This window comes from Bos indicus, chromosome 27, assembly GCF_029378745.1.
Source record: "Bos indicus isolate NIAB-ARS_2022 breed Sahiwal x Tharparkar chromosome 27, NIAB-ARS_B.indTharparkar_mat_pri_1.0, whole genome shotgun sequence".
In the NCBI taxonomy this organism is placed as follows: Eukaryota; Metazoa; Chordata; class Mammalia; order Artiodactyla; family Bovidae; genus Bos; species Bos indicus.
Window position 1 is genome coordinate 20489540 of NC_091786.1, and position 14952 is coordinate 20504491.

The 14952-nt window shown below is 37.4% G+C and overlaps 1 long non-coding RNA gene across 1 annotated transcript in view; it reads left to right on the plus strand.

Moving 5' to 3' along the window:
- Positions 1 to 11575, plus strand: part of LOC139180237 (uncharacterized) — a 233163-nt gene extending 221588 nt beyond the window's left edge. The window contains exon 3 of the long non-coding RNA XR_011564574.1: positions 10195 to 11575. This is a non-coding gene — a long non-coding RNA (uncharacterized lncRNA). The remainder of the gene's footprint in view (positions 1 to 10194) is intronic.
- Positions 11576 to 14952: the final 3377 nt, after the last annotated feature.

The window sequence follows — 14952 nt, forward strand, 5'->3', positions numbered from 1 at the left end:
GGCTCCTCTGTCCATGGAATTCTCTAGACAAGAATACTGGAGTGGGTTGCCACACCCTCCTCCAGGGGATCTTCCCAACCCAGGAATTGAACCCAGATCTCCTGCATTGCAGGCAGATTCTTTACCATCTCAGCCACCTGGGAAGTGCTCAGAGTTGGGAATATTGTAACCTTTATTACATGACACACTCATTTCATTTTCCAGGTATGGCTTGATTTCACTCATTCATATATTCATTTATTTTTGTGTAAAATAACTTAATAAGCATTGTGACTTATAAAGTGACACTAAACAAATGGTACCCACAACCATCTGGTACCCTTACTTCTTTCCTGCTTCTTTGGTAGCCATTTTTTTCTTTCCTTTTTTATATGATTTTGTTGCATTTATATGTATCCCTTCAAAAGCGTGTTTTTCTTTTCTTTTCTTTTTTTAGTTGTATTTAACTTTCTGGAAAGGTATACTACGTGTAATATTTTGGGAGAATGTCCCTTAATGTAATATTATTTTCTAGGATCTATGCTATATTTCTTTTCTCACTTATAATTATTTTTTCTTCTAGGTGTGATGAATTTAATTAAATCAATTTATTTTCCTAGTTTAATTTGTTGTCACTGGGACAAATTTATGAAGAGGCTAGGCCTAACCCTAGTTTTATTTGTCATGGCCATGAAATAGTGAAATTCAATCTTAAATTCAACTTTAACTTAATTGAATCTTTGCTACCATCAAGTAAATATCAATAGTAAAATATAATTGAAGTTTTTTTGGCTTTGCACTATAGGACCTTTCCTCAGATGGACCTTAGCGAGATGATTTTAGCCAAACAGGATAGATGCCGCAATTTGTAGTTTGCATCCTCCAGTCAGAATGTACGTGAAATATGTGTTAAAGTAGTAGATACTGGATATGTCAGTTACAGCTGCATGTGAAGATAACTGAGTGATGCTGTATCTCTCAGATCAAGCAAAGTTAAGTACAGGAAGTTTGTCATATTTGACCACTCAAACTTTTTTTAAGTTATTCTCAAGTTATAGGAAAAATTTGGCACCTGATTAAGTGTATAATATTTGTGCCCAGTTTCACAAGAAAGTATACAATTCCAGCATTTTTCTAGCCTTAAATCAAAGGCTTTCTTGAGCACCTAGAATTGTGTATAGTTAGAACACCTCATGTATCAGTAATGTATGCTCTTTTAGTGATGAATTTGAGATATATTAGATTCTCATTTAAATTTTAATATAAGGTATGTACTATTTAAAATTTATATTTTATAGTATATATGAAAAAGCTAAAGTATGAATATTTTATATCCATGTTTTTATCTAACTGAATTATATAATATTTATAAAGTAATTCTGTTTAAGTATATATATAGTAATTGGAATAGAAACACAGTCTCATTATGCTTTAATGAAGAAATGAGAATGATTTATGATTAATATTTCAGTTGTTTGTATGCCATGCATGAAAACAATTTATTCTAGCAATATTTAGATTTAAAGAGCTTCCTCTGTTAATTTTATTTCTCTAAAAGAGGGTTTAGCAAAACTTTCTTATAGAGAGGGAATAGAGTGTAGTAGTTTCAAGCATGTCTTTTGGAATCAAAACTCATGGTTACAAAACAAAGCCTACCTCCTTCATATACTAACTGTATGATCTTGGGCAAGTTGCTTAACCATATGAAGACAGTTTCTTGATCTGTAAAATGGTATAAAAATTAGTTCTTTCCTAATAGGTAGTTATGGCTTCCCTTGTGGCTCAGCGGTAGAGAATCCACTTGCCAGTGCAGGAGCCCTGGGTTCCATCTGTGGGTTGGGAAGATCCCCTGGTGAAGGAAGTCGCAACCAGTTCAGTATTCTTGTCTGGAAAATCCCATGGGCAGCTAAGCCTGGTAGACTACACTGCACAGATTCAGAAAGTCGGATCAAACCCAGGTATCCTGCATTTCAGGCAGATTCTTTACCATCTGAGCCACCAGGGAAGCCCAGACAATAACAACAATAGGTAATTAAAAGAGTCAATGAAATAATATAGTCAAGATGTTATGGTACCTAATATGTAGGAGGTTTTCAATATTTGGGCTTCAGGCAGCTACAAGGTAGGCCAAACCCAGACTCATGCTGGAGCAGCATCAGCTTTACTTATGTTCTATAGTGGGAATCACAGTTTAAAATTAGCACTTGTGTGTGTGTGTCTGATATCTTTTTCATTGGGGAATTCCAGTATGTATTTGAGAAAGGAATTCTAATGTCTCTGGCCAATTTCGTGAGACCTCAGGTGGAAACAGACAACTAAACTGAGGTAAATTATTTCTTCTATTAATACATTGTATGATGTCAAATTTTCCTCAGGAGATGGGGCCATAGATTGACTACATTTGCTCATTTCCCTCTTATTGTAAATATGTTTTAATTAGTTTCAGAATGATTTACTCAGACTGTTTATATTCTAGTCGTAAAGAACACACTGTGATAGGTTTGCCATCTGTTGGAGATAAAAATGAAATCTTGAAGAAGTGGGCAGCTGATAGAAAGACTTTAACGAATGTTTAATGGTTTTCATATTTATGTGAGGGGCTTACCCTGACAGTAACATAAATGGTGTACAAGCCTAAGGGCTCAATCTCAGTTTTTCAGTTCTTATTAAGTCTCTGTTGTAGGATGGTGTTTTGTATTTCTGAAGTTGTGTACTGACATTACAAAGGGTGGCTTTAGTCCTACCTGGACATGTTTGCTCCAGTTGAATTCTGTTTTAAGTCTCTGCTTGCTCCTGCATGGTTCCTGCCATCCAGCACAATGAGTCTGTTGATTGCAAAGTATTTTTCTTCTTCAGGAGCCAATCTTCCTATCGATATTGTTTCTCTAAATTACACTTTATGGATTTTAGGCACCACTTTCATCTATTTGGAATCTGAAGTGTGTTATCCCAGTACTTTAATATACAGTAGTTTATTCACCGAAATATATTCTGACAATATTTATTTCATGTTTGAATAACCTTGCCTCTCCTTCTTGATGTTTGTTTCCAAAATGTGGAGCCATTATAGTAGCCTGCACGTCTTCTGTGACCATTGTTGTCTCTTCAAATTGAAGTACACAGTCCTAGCAAACTCAGTAAGAGGTCCAGCCAGGGAACAATTTTCTAATTTTAGACTGTCACTGCATATCGTTTAGTTTCCCCTCAGATTTCTGATTGAGATTGTTACAAGGGTATTGTAAAAGGAAAAGGAAGAGGAAAGCTTTCTCTGAATATGATATCATGAAGTATATAAACTTGACTTACAGTGGGAAAATTTTGTGTATTTTCTCCAATATGAAATGCTATTTGGCACAGTATATGTTTCCCAGTGTCATGTTGCTATAGAATAGTTGCCTATTTGTCAGAAGCTATTTGTCAGTTTTCTCAGTATCTGCAGGTGGTAAGTATGCTTCAGAATTCAGAGAAGGAAAATTGTGTGCTCCCAGGGATTCATGCAAGTGCTTGACAAAAATATGACCTTATTTCTGAATATTTGCACAACGTGAATGTGTGTAGTCAGAATATTGGCTAGTTTTTTTTGCTGGCAGGGACAGTTTAATCCATCTTAATGAGTTGTGGCAGTCATCATAACAATTTAGACATAAAGATTTTTCCAAATATATTTTATTTGTTAATTATTGTATTTTCATTTATATCAATATAATTTACATAAGAAAGAAAGTGAAAAGACCCAAGTACCTGTGAGGAGAAGTTCTGTTAATGTAAATATCCTTGTCTGGAGGTTTCCATGGACAGAGGAGCTTGGCGGGCTACAGTCCAAAGGATCGCAAAGAGTTGGACACCCGACTGAGTGACTAATACTTTCACTTTCACTTTCTCAGGTACGGTAGCATGTACATACTTAGGACAATGGCCTTGAAGAATGGGGAGCAAATCAGCTAAGGGGTATAAATTAAGGTACTTTGGCTGCAAGTGATTGTGTAGTATATTAAATGGCATTTTGGTAACAGAGCCTTGTAATGTCACATAAAAAGAAGTTCAGAGACAGGAAGTTCCAGGGCTGATTTACTGCTTAGTGGTGTCAGAGCTCTGTATCTTTCTTTTTTTGGGGGGGGGAGGAGAATATTTAAGTCAAAAGCTCCTAGCAGACTTCACCTGCCTGCTCAGAAGTGAATAACATGCCTGTGTGCAGACCACTTTCTGACAGGGGTCCGGGGAGGGGAGGGTAGAACTGTGAGGGGCTGGGAAAAATCATGATTCATTTCCTGGGACTGCACTCTGCCCTGAGAATGTTGCCATCTCAACATTGGAGTTGAATTGACAAGGAAGAATGGGATGGGATGGCAAGGCCGCTGAGCATAACAAATACTTTTGCTGCATAAGCCCGTCAAGAGCATGGATGGGAACAGCGTGGATGGGAACTCTGACCATGAAGTAGATCTAGTTAATCACAAAGCATGGAGAAAAACAGCAAAATGGTCATCTCTGAGTATTTTGCATTTTTCTTTGCAAATCCAAAGTCACAGTTAATAAACATCATACTAGTAAATTGGATAGAAGTAGCTTTAAATAATTATTTTCTGCTATATTTGTGATGAAAGTATGGAGCCTTTCCTGGTTTGAAGCACTAACTTCTCTTAGGGCATCTTTATCTGGTAACATCAGGTGAAATGTATGTTCTTGGGTAAAATTGTTTTGCAGCTGCTTGGTATACATACCAGTTATATGATGTGAATACAAATAAGGCTCAGAGGAATTTTTGGTAGCACTTGCGTAATCATGTAAGCTGAAATTGGCTTATCTTTGATGCATTAATTATCTCATGTTATGGGAAATTAAGAGAATTCTCTGACTCTTTAAGAGGACCAGGCTGCCGAATAAGCTCTCAAAACACTTTTCACTCATAGAACACTCCGTAAAATTTTCTATTTGAGTCATAAGACTTTCAAAAACTCATGGCATGTATAGTCAGAAACATGCATTACTTACATTTTGCAATTGGGAGGCATTGCATATTTTATTTTAAAAATAAAATCTCAGAGTGGTAACATTGAATAGTCACTAAGAGCACAGACTTTGAAGTCAGACTATCTGGGTTTGAATCCTTGCTCAGCCACTTACCAGTTATTAGGCTTTGAGGACTTTGTGCCTCTGCTGTCTCATCCATAAAATGGACATGAAGTTATTATGAAGATTATGTTGTTATTTTTATGTTCTTCAAATAGCATCTGGTCCACAGTACTGTGTGCTTCCCTGGTGGCTCAGATGGTAAAGAATCTGCTTGCAATGCGGGAGTCTTGAGTTTGATCCCTGGGTCGGGAAGATCCCCTGGAGTAGGAAATGGCAAACCACTCCAATATTCTTGTCTGGAGAATTCCATGACCAGGGGAGCCTGGCAAACTACAGTGCATGGGGTTGCAAAGAGTTGAATATGACTGAGCAACTAACACTTTCACTTTCCACAGTACCTAATGTTTAAGTGTCAAAAATACAGATAGACATTGAGTCACAGGTACTTGTTTTATAAAAATTTAAATATAAATTAAAAGCATTTTTCAGTAAAAAGTAATTCATTCTCAAAACAGTATTCCTGTAATCTGTAACATATTTTGTTGTTTTTTTCTCACTCATGCAAGCATCTACAGGAGCAATTATTCAACACATTTTTAATGAGCGTCTATATTGTAGTGTTCTTTCTGGATGTGAGCTTATTGAGAGCAACAGTAATTTAACAGTCTGGCAAATAATGTACCACTGTGTGAAGCTTTTGGTAGGCCATCACTAATGTTCTGTTATCTGAATGGAGCAGTCTATATTGTCACATTTATTGTCAACATCAACACGTGTTGACAAATGAAAACCAACTGTAGCTGGCAAATTTAGTGACTAAAGAAATACACTTTTTAACATATACATATATGTATGTGTGTATGTATATATATTTCTATTGGAGTATGATTTATATACCCTGCATTGTAAGGAATTAAAAATGAGCTGCTTTTGATGATCATTCTTGTGTGGACCTGAAATAATGCCAAGGAGAGGGGGAGAGACATATGAAAGTGAGAGATGTGTTATACACACCAGCCCTAAATTGGGAGGCAGGACACACTATAAAAAAGAGCATATGGGAGAAGCGCCAAGGGTGGGCTCAACCAAGGCAAGTGGGGAGCTGACGGAGAGAGAGGACCCATGGGAGGGTGCCTTTGCTGGCTGTCAGAGTGCAGTGTTATGAGTGTATTTTGAATGTCACTAGCTCACTGTGTGGGGGTTGGGGAGGGGAAGAAGAGGAACCTGTGGCAGGCGCCAACCTTATCACACTGAGGCACCTAGGCCCCAGAGAGGGGTGCCCACAGCCAGTTTGCAAGGATGTTGAGGCATCAGGGAAAAAGTTTTAAGAATTATAGTACATGCTCTAACACATGCACTAACTGCCCACTAGCACTTTGCTATAATAGATTAGCTTTTAAAAATTAAAGATGGTAAGCTTTGTCTTCCAAGGCCATAGGTCTTATGGCAAAAATAAACAAGTAAAAATGATCATAAAATAAATAAAACTCAAGGAAGTAAAAGTGAAAACTATGAAAACACCTATGGGAATGGGTGAAGAATTGGGATCTGGAGGGTGAGAGAATTTTCCATGGAGTTGAGTCAGGTCCTAAAGGCCAGATTTGGCTGAGTGGGATGCAGTGGGTGCCAGGTGAGGAGGACGTCCTCTGGAATGAGGGAAGCCTAGCCACAGTGCCACAGAGGGCTTGTCATTGTCCTGATGATTGCTGACATGGGCACTGTTACTAAAGGAACAGGCCTGATTGAAGTTGGATTTTCCTGTCAATACTTATGGTCCAGTGAGAAGTAAATTTGAATATGTTTGCTGAGGGTAAATCCTTGGAGGCTCTGAAAGTCAGGGAGAATGTTTTAGTAATCATAGGTGTTTCCAGGTAAAATGATGCTTGAGGAGGCTGTCTGAAAATTAATTAAAGAGGAGGAAACCCTGAAGTCTGCAAGGAGAGAGAGAGGAAGCTTTGTAGCAAGACTGTTTTACAAGGTGGTGGGAAATGCAGGGAGCAGTGACAGCCAAACAGAATGAAAAGAATGGTATGAAAGATACTGCAAAGGATGTCTTAAGACTGATCAGTGTGTGTCTGAATGGATTTATGTGCATGTGTTATTCACCATCTCACATTTTAGTGTCCCCCTTCATTAACACACACAATGAAAGCTTCTTGATTTGGGTCCTAATTCGTATTTCAATCTCGAGATATGTAACTACTTTAATCATATTTGTTCATGGTGGGAGACTTAGGTTTGATCCTTGGGTTGGAAAGAGCCACTGGAGAAGGGAAAGGCTATCCACTCAAGTATTCTGGCCTGGAGAATTCCATGGACTGTATAAGTCCATGAGGTCGCAAAGAGTCGGACATGACTGAACAACTTTCACTTAAAACAGTGACTCAAAATTATGGCTTTTATTTTATGGAGAAAGTAAACTATTGGTGGAATACAGGGCACTTTCCCTTCCAATTTTAGAGACTGAGCATATAGTTCAACTTTTCTTCCCATTATATGTAATCATGCTTTACTATAAGAAGAGTATTCGGAGAGTTCCATAAACTAGCCTGTGTCCTTTTGTTCTTGTTCCTTGAAGGAGTATGCTTAAAAACAAAAACAACAAGTAGAAATTTGCTTGGGTTTGGATGGTCATGACGTTCTTATCAAAGTTGTGAATTGTGTGGGATTAGATTCTTCTGTCTTCATTGCCTTTCACAGTGAGGTAATGATGACAATTATGTTTACTTATGTTATATATTACTCATAAGGCAAGGTATGTTCAACTGTTGATCAAAGATTAAAACAAAGAGTTATGTAGAACTAGCCCCTCACTTTCTATAACATTCTCTTGGAAGATATTTTGTGTGTTTGTTGCTTGATGAACTTTGTGTATAAAACTGCAAGGCATTCCACTGAAAGTAGGAATGGGAGAAACTTCTATCTTTTAAAGAATTGTAATGATTTCCTTTAAAATATAAGAATCCCAATGTACTGTTTATTTCTGTTGCACTTGTTCCATATGTTTTTTTAAAGAGAGAATTTGGGTCTACTTTCAGACATACGTGAGGTATGAGGGAAGAAGTAATCACATTATGATGTAAAACTAAATGGACAATTAGGGGATGAAAGCATACAGAAAGTCATTTTTATGTATGAGAGGGGGTTAAAACTTTGGCTTGAACTCTCCCTATCTAGAATAAACAGAGAAATATAAGGGTTGGAAGAATCATTGTGTCTGTAAAGTAAAAGTAAAACTTTGCTCTGGTACTGAAATCATAGAGATTTTTCTCATGGGTACTCATAGAGGGGTTCTGTATGTTTTCATGGATGGTATAATCAGTAACATGCTGATAATGTTTGTCATATCATATTCTCATATTCATTGTCCCATTTCTCATTATTATCCTTTTGAGATCATAACATTGTAGAGAAATTTCTTCAAATCATTTTGTAAGGGGAAAAAAATCAGTCTAGATTGGACCCAATAATATCAAACTAATCTCTGAATTATAGCCTCAGTCTCTCCTATTTCTTCCCCATTGATTCAACTTATGTGTCTAAAACTTGCATACATTTAGTTGCATATTTATAGTAATTGGTGATGATGTGAATTTAATAAAGATAGCTCTTTGGATTTTTATTTATCTTTCCTTTGAGGGGAAAACAAGAGATGGCAATGTCAAAGCAAAACATTCCTGGGAAGGGAAATGATGGTTTTATGTGCTTGTAATACATCTATTTCTACTTTATTGACTATGCCAAAGCCTTTGACTGTGTGGATCACAATAAACTGTGGAAAATTCTTCAAGAGATGGGAATACCAGACCACCTGACCTGCCTCTTGAGAAACCTATATGCAGGTCAGGAAGCAACAGTTAGAACTGGACATAGAACAACAGACTGGTTCCAAATAGGACAAGGAATATGTCAAGGCTGTATATTGTCACCCTGCTTATTTAACTTCTATGCAGAGTACATCATGAGAAACGCTGGGCTGGAAGAAGCACAAGCTGGAATCAAGATTGCCAGGAGAAATATCAATCACCTCAGATATGCAGATGACACCACCCTTTTGGCAGAAAGTGAAGAGGAACTAAAAAGCCTCTTGATGAAGGTGAAAGAGGAGAGTGAAAAAGTTGGCTTAAAGTCCAACGTTCAGAAAACTAAGATCATGGCATCTGGCCCCATCACTTCATGGGAAATAGATGGGGAAACAGTGGAAACAGTGTCAGACTTTATTTTTTTGGGCTCCAAAATCACTGCAGATGGTGATTGCTGCCATGAAATTAAAAGATGCTTACTCCTTGGAAGGAAAGTCATGACCAACCTAGATAGCATATTGAAAAGCAGAGACATTACTTTGCCGACAAAGGTCCGTCTAGTCAAGGCTATGGTTTTTCCAGTGGTCATGTATGGATGTGAGAGTTGGACTGTGAAGAAAGCTGAGAGCTGAAGAATTGACGCTTTTGAACTGTGGTGTTGGAGAAGGCTCTTGAGAGTCCCTTGGACTGCAAGTAGATCCAACCAGTCCATTCTGAAGGAGATCAGCCCTGGGTGTTCATTGGAAGGAAAGATGCTAAAGCTGAAACTCCAGTACTTTGGCCACCTCATGCGAAGAGTTGACTCATTGGAAAAGACTGATGCTGGGAGGGATTGGGGGCAGGAGGAGGAAGGGACAACAGAGGATGAGATGGCTGGATGGCATCACTGACTCGATGGATATGAGTCTGAGTGAACTCTGTGAGTTGGTGATGGACAGGGAGGCCTGGCATGCTGCGATTCATAGGGTCGCAAAGAGTTGGACACGACTGAGTGACTGAACTGAACTGAATACATTTAAGACACGTGCTTCCTTCTAGACTTGGTGAAAGTGTTATACTCCTCAAGCTACATTTTTCCTCCAACTGCTGGACCTGATGCTGGGAGTAGCAGCAATTCTTGTGCCATGTGGAAGGAAGGAAATCAAATTCTTTTAGCCATTGAGGCATCAAGTTATAGCCTAATGTTCAGTAATGTTTTAAGAGTGAGCCTTATTATTATAGTATTAATGCATTTGAATTTGATATTGTACCATTTTTCTGAACTTCTCCTACTACTAGAATAAAGAAAGTAAGAGTCTTTGAAGAATTTTCCATAGTTTCCTTTTTTTTTTTTTTTTAGGAAGATGATGTTATTGAGTGTTAAAAAGCAACTTGCCAAAATACCTGCTACTTTATTTGTCTCTCCTTAATTAGAAAGTTGCTTGAGCTGAGACGTCTTGGAGAAGCAGAAGGAGTATAAGAAAAGAACTGTTCAAATATTACAACTGTGTGAGGTTTGTTGCATTTAGTAGAAAATAAAATGCTAAATTAGGTGATCACAGGAAACTATGATTCGTTTTTTTAACTGCTGGGTGGATGTTAATGGAGTCATGATGTAATTATTGCAAAATACACATTTTAATAATAATAATATTTTAAATCAGTACACAGATAAAATGTAAAAAATTACACACTTTTTCTCTTATCTCTCAAATACATACCAAACACAGAATATACCTTCAGATATATTCTTCAGAGGGTGGGAGAATCATTTTTTGAGGAAATAGCATATGACCTTTGAGGTGGAGAAAGAGTTATATGCAATTTAAAAAATGCCATTAATAACACCTTTGTTGAAATTCATATTATAGGAGTCAAATTTTCTGAAAAGAAATAATTTTGATATCAATCAGCAGTCATTGATATACCATTGAAATGTGTCTTTAGGACCTACTTGTATGTTAACCACATAGCATTTCATGTTATCAGGGGCAGTTTTGCAAGCAATAACAATGCATATACTTGCAATGATAAATCTAATCCAGGCAGTGAGAGGGAAGATAAATGCAGATGCCTGTTTAGTTATTTGTGAATTCTGGATACATGTACTTAGTTTATTGACTTGATAGTGTCATTCAGTTGCTGGCATATGATGTTCCCTTGGAAAATGGAGAGTATTTCACCTGTATTTGATTGAAGAGTATTTTATTGCCTTTTGTTCAGGTCTTCTTTTTCACCTCATTGACTTCACATTTTCTACTCACTCTTTCATTCTCTCTCCTCTTTGGATATCCCTGGTATAGCAGTTTGTCTCACTCTTAAGTAGCTCCAATTGTTCCAGTACATACTTCAGTGAGTCAAGCTGATCAGGCATTAACATTGCTGGTGATTAAAAAAAAAAAAGTGGTATTTAGATGATAGATATTCCTGAAGGGACATTAAAAAGTATTATAGTAGAACTGTGACTTCATGTGATGCTATCAGCATAGCTAAAACTGGATTTAGTTTTTAAGCTGCCCCATCTCAATATTGATCCCACTGAGTTTACAGTTAAATCTCCCACTTATTATTTTTTCAAGTAAATTTTGGCTATGTTTCATATTTTCTCCTTCTATACTTATGAAATTAATGGTTTGCATATAAATATAGGGCTTTGAAATTATTTTTTGAGTTTGAGACCAACCTTTCCTAGTGAATGATATTTAATCTTGCTTTTATTATAGCACTCTGTTTTTTACAGCTCTGTGAAATCTTCATATTTGATGAGAATAAATTTTATAATTATAGCAAAGAGCCAGACATGACTGATCAAGTAAGCAAAGCACAAAATAGTTGTATTAATTGATAAGCCTAAGTGTATTAAGTATGAAAAGTACATTACTTAATTTTCCTAGTATGGGTAATGGGCAAAGCCAAAACAACTACTACAAGAAAAGAGATAACTTTGAAACTTAAACATTGTTTAAGACAATTAAATGTCTACCAAGTTTGAAAGGTCAGGGAAAACAGATTGGACTGAAAAAAATTTGAGCAATAATTTGCAAAGGGCTTAAAAGCAAACTCTGGGTGATCCTTAAATAGTCAAGAAATGAGGCTAGCTAGAGAATCAATGGGACCTCTTGTTCATTTTGGGGTTCAGCAATGAAAAAGAGTAGATAAATAGATTAACTGATTTTTTTTGTTGTTGTCCTATGAGGAAATGATTGTCTAAAATTGTGGGTGTTAGTTGCTCAGTCATGTCCGACTCTTTGTGACACTATGGACTGTAGCTGGTCAGGCTCCTCTGTTCATGGGATTCTCCAGGCAAGAATAATGGAGTGGTTAGCCATTCCCTTTTCCAGGGGATCTTCCCAACCCAGGGATTGAACTCAGGTCTTCTGCATTGCAGGTGAATTCTTTACCATCTGAGCCACCAGGGAAGCCCTAAGATTACATGATGTATTTCCTTAGAGACAGTGAGGAGCAAAAAAGAGCATAAAATGCTAGCTTTCACTACATGAGTCTATTAGGTATTTATTTATTCTTTCATTAATGTTATTAATTTAGTATCTTCTCTTTGAAGATGAGTGGTGCCATCCTCAAGCATTTCAGTGTCTGGTAGTGTTCACATCTCTCCTGCAGCTAGAGTTCTGTGTGATTCCCTGTTTTGACCTAGCCTCATCTCCCCAGCAAATGTGTCTGTTACTCCAGTGATCTAATTCGAAGCACAATCTTGGTGTATATTGTGAAAAAAGGCTGTATTGGATGCTCTGATATTCCCAAAGCACCATCAATATGCAAATAATTGGGCAATGCAGTTATTGGGTAAACCTAGCATCTACTTTCAAAGGTGCAGTGAGGAATTCCTTACTACCAGTGAGGAATTACATCATAGGAATGACACTATTTTGGTCAATCTATATTTCATTAAAACATTTCAATGGCTATTAAGCTCCTTGGCCTAGAATGCAACGTATGGACAGAAAGATGGTTTGTTTAACAAGTCATTGTTAAAATTGAGAGAAAAGGTTGAATATATTATTTTGGGAAATTTCTTATTTATTAGAAAGTATGATTTTTATTTATTTATTTATTTTTATTTTTGGTATCCCACAATTAGAATTTAAGCATCATAAAAATAAGATTTTGTTTGTTGTGTTCATTGCTCTATTCCCAGGGCCTGGGTACAGAGCAGGTACCCTCAACATTTTTTTTCCCACTGATGAAATAGAAATTAAAATTCTCTTTAGCTGGAATTAAAGCAAATCAAAACAACCTTCTCATACATACATTAAACGGTTGATTTAGAAACCACATAAAGATAAAGAAGGGCAAGGAACTACATAAACACTTGGGCATTTTGCAGTTCTATTTTGTGAAGAAGAGATATTTGGAGGGCAGAGAGGGTATCCTTTCTTGTTGGATACACAAATGAGGCCCAAGTAGATGAGCTGAATGTTGTTGTCATTACATCATCCCCCAAGTTAAGGTCAGGCTTTCAGTAAACTTAAGCATTGTCACGTATGCCTGAGAAGCCAGTGTCTGTCTCTTAACGGCAAGCCTGAAACAGGAGTTTGTGTGCCTGTGATTTATTCAGAAATGCATTTTGGAGAAAACCTTGAAGTTACAAGGTGAAGCAGGAAAAGGCAGGAAGGAAGGGAGAAAGAACCCAGAAGGATGAGATCTGGTCTTGGTCCAGTCCACGGAGATCGGATGTGTAGGTCGGGGGGCTCAGGGAGTGGGGACTCTGGAGTATTAACTGCATCAAAGGTGAGGTAGTTGCCCTTTTGAACCTCAGAATCACTTATTCATTAGCTGGGGGCTGTGACTGAGGAGGAGGGGAAGGACAAGGCAGTGCCTACCTCCCGAGAGCAGTTTCTGGAAAAGGGGGCAACTGTGAGCTCTTCACTGCCCGCACAATGGGGTTCTACCTTCAGGCCCAGGGTAGGGTCAAGATGAGGTATTTTGAATTAGTAATGGTCTTTTCAAATCTCAGGACCAAAAGAGTTTGCTAGAGCACTGTTAAGAATATAGACATTACAGGAATTCTAGCTGCAGTTTCTGACTTTGCTTTTCGTTTGACACAGGTTGTATTTTCTGTAAGACAATAAAGTTATAAATGATTTAACGGGATATAGAGATGGGATTTCTCTACTGATTTATATCAAAACTCCTGGCACCTCATACTTTATCATCAGTTGCCTTATCTCTGATTATAGCTCTGTCAGGTCACAGCTTATCACGTGCCCGAGGTTGGAATGCCGGGAAGTGACAGCTCTATGATAAGAACTTCCTCTAAATCAAACGCAGGATCAAGTTCAGTTTCTCTGACAATGGGCTCTTGAAATACTCTGGAGTACAATAGTTGCAGGGGATAAGGTTCTCTGGCCTTGTGGATATTCCTCCCAGCAAGTAACACCAAATTTTCATAGAAGTGTCTGTGTGCATTTTTACCACATCCAAAAGAGTGTGTTTTAGCTTGATTGCTTTAGTTGGAATATAACTAGTCTCTGGGTGACTCTGTCATTTTAGATTGCTAGTAAGATTTGGTTCATTTGAATGAATATTTGTCACATGTAAAATTCTGGTAATGCCAACAGTCAATCAATCAGTGGTTAACTACTCCACTTTTTTATTTTTTATTTATTTATATATTTTTTAAAAATTTTATTTTATTTTTAAACTTTACAATATTATATTAGTTTTGCCAAATATCAAAATGAATCTGCCACAGATAAACATGTGTTCCCCATCCTGAACCCTCCTCCCTCCTCCCTCCCCATACCATCCCTCTGGGTCGTCCCAGTGCACCAGCCCCAAGTATCCAGTATCGTCCATCGAACCTGGACGGGCAACTCGTTTCATACATGATATTATACATGTTTCAATGCCATTCTCCCAAATCTTCCCACCCTCTCCCTCTCCCACAGAGTCCATAAGACTGTTCTATACATCAGTGTCTCTTTTGCTGTCTCGTACACCGGGTTATTGTTACCATCTTTCTAAATTCCATATATATGCGTTAGTATATTGTATTGGTGTTTTTCTTTCTGACTTACTTCACTCTGTATAATAGGCTCCAGTTTCATCCACCTCATTAGAACTGATTCAAATGTATTCTTTTTAATGGCTGAGTAAT